The sequence below is a fragment of the Charadrius vociferus genome, unplaced genomic scaffold (genome assembly GCF_000708025.1).
Source record: "Charadrius vociferus isolate BGI_N301 unplaced genomic scaffold, ASM70802v2 scaffold1044, whole genome shotgun sequence".
NCBI classification, from domain to species: Eukaryota; Metazoa; Chordata; class Aves; order Charadriiformes; family Charadriidae; genus Charadrius; species Charadrius vociferus.
This window is the reverse complement of record NW_009648254.1, coordinates 1,343,066-1,345,675: the sequence shown is the minus strand read 5'-3', so window position 1 is coordinate 1,345,675 and position 2,610 is coordinate 1,343,066.

Sequence of the window (2,610 nt, the reverse complement as noted above, 5' to 3'; positions counted from 1 at the left end):
CCACGACGCGGCCTGGCGGTGAGGAGCCCGGGCAGAGCGGGGCCCGGAGCGGAGGAAGCTCAGCTCTTCACATCTGGGTTTTTCTTTCTGATGAGCCAAAAAAAAAAGCCCTTTGCTTGGGGGAAAGCCATCGCTGCCACAGCGGCCGGGCTGGGAGGCTGCACGTTCCGCAGCAATTTCTTTTTTTTTTTATTTTTTTTTGGAGTCGAGTTGTGAGGATAAATATTTACCTCTAAAGCCGCCTGTGTCCAAAGGTCTCTGACAGGACCAGTAAAAGGAAACATGTATTACAGCTCGAAAAGAGGCATCGCAGCCCAGTGCTGCCGGGGGAAGCTGCGGGAGCGAGAGGAAAGCGGGCCGTGGCGTTGTTTGCTGGCGGACTGACGGAGGCTTGTGCATCTGCCTGCAAATCCTTGCTGTGCTCCGACACCCCGGAGACTGCTGAGGATTAGGTTTAAATTCTCTGCAGATGTTTTATCGATATGAGTTTAGCCAGAGTGTATCTGTGAGGCCATTTCTTTCGGGTAGGGGGAAAAAAAAAAACAAAAAAACCCACCCCCTCAGCCTGCCCCTTCATCCAAATTCCCCACCTCGCGCCTCTGCGGGGGTCTGCGGAGCTTTGCCCGGTTTGGCAGTGCCGTGAGCCGGGGGGAGAGGAGGCCCTCAGGAAAATAACACCCACCCGGCAGCCAGGGCTGTGCGTGCTGCTGGATTTGGGGGGACCGAGCTGTCCTGTGCAGGCTGGGAACCGCAGGGAAGGGCTTCTTCTGCCCTTCCTCCTCCAGCGGGATGGCTTTGTGCCCTGCTCCGGGCTCTGCCGGCACTCCCGGCTCGGATGCTGTACGGGATGCTGCAGGCACCCTCCCTCTGCGAGGCGGTGGAAGCAAGGTGGCAAAAGCCGGGAGGCCGGGGCAAGCTCAGCCCCCCGCAGCCCTGCCGGCTCCCCGGCGGCTGGATTTATTGTTGGGCTTCCCATCCCTGCCCCAGCAGCGGGCATGCTGCCTGCCACGCCACCGAGGATGCTGGACCCCCTCGCGAGGACGCTGGGCTCCCTCGCAAGGACGCTGGGCTCCCTCGCAAGGATGCTCCATGTGATCCAGCACTTTTTGCATCAAGGCAAGGCTGTCTCCCTTCCCTGCCTGCCTGCCAGCGCCTCCGGTCCCTGCCCGGGAGGCCCATGGAGCCGGCAGGGAGATGGGATCACCGCTGGAGGAGACGCTTCAGGCGATGCTTCGGGAAGAGCCTTTGTGGCATCGTCTGGAGAAGACGGAATTGGAGCTGAGACCTGGGCTTGCTCTGGGTGAGCGCTGGATGGATGTGAAGCTGGGCTGGCCGAGGGCAGCGGAGGAGGAATGGCACATGGTGGAGCTGTGGGATGGCTCGCGACCCCCTGGACCTGATTGCCCCGGGGCTGCCGGCCGCCGCAGGGGCCGGGTGTCCCAGGTGCTGCGGCCGCCGCAGGAGCAGGTTGTCCCAGTTGCTGCGCTGGGTACCACCTGCTGGGGCTTCCCGGCGTGTAAAGGTGCAGAGCTGACCCCTTTCTGCTCAAACCACCAAAGCATCATCCATCTCGTGGCGAAGAGCTGGCATTTCTGCCCTGAGGAGCATTTGGGGATGCCTCTTTCTCCTTCACCAGTCCAGGCTGAGTGTGCCTCCGCCGCTCGTGGATCCTGCCTGCCTTCCGTGTGGAATATAATCCTCAAAGGCCAAGGAGGGCCTTCCCAAGGGACGTCTGCCACCCAAAATTGGATCTAACGTGGGTGTAGGGGCTCTGCACCCACTCCCGGTTTCCTGGACAACCTCCAGACCTCTCCGAACCAGACGGTGTTTGTTCGGGGGCATCGGTTGAAGACCGGGAGGACGGGATGTGTTCCTCACCCTCTCTGCAAGGCGGCGGAGATGTTTCCACCCGGGGCTGCTGCCCGTCCTGCTCGTTCACCCCCAGCGTTGCCCCGTCCCTCTCGCAGAGCCGTCCGAGCCCCAAGCATCCCCTCTCCTCTCCCCGTGGCCCGAGGAGCGTGGCCCGACTCGGCGAGGTGGGCAGAGGCGTGCGTGGCCGCAGGGCTCCCGTGGCACGCAGGAGGCAGGGGACGTGTGTCCACCCCAGGGTGGTGGCAGGGGACGAGCCCTGCCTGCAGGCAGCTGCCTACGTGGGTGAGCCGCCGCTGGGGCTTGAGCGCCCACCAAGCGTGGGAGCTGCCTGCGTGTCCTGGCAAGTGTGTGCGGGGGGGGACACGGGTGGCCCTTGTCACATGCCTGTAGGTGTCACTGTCCCCCTGCCAGACCTGGCCGAGTGGCCAGGGGTTGGGAAAGGGCTGGGAGCTGGAGGCTGAGGTTTGCCGTGCCTGTCCGGTGGTGCCTTGTATGTGGCAGGCGGGGAAAGGGGATGTGGCAGGCGGGGAAAGGGGATGTGGCAGCCGGGAAAAGGGGATGTGGCTCCCCGGGGCGCAGCGGCAGCACGAAGTGGGGTCTCCCCCTGCATCACCCTCCGGGGGGATATTGAGGATACCTTCCAGGTGCCATCGTGCCCGTCTTTGCCTGCTCCAGGGCCGTCCCTGCCTGCGGTTGCAAAAGGTGGCGGATGGAGGGGGCAGGAGTGGCTGGGAGGGG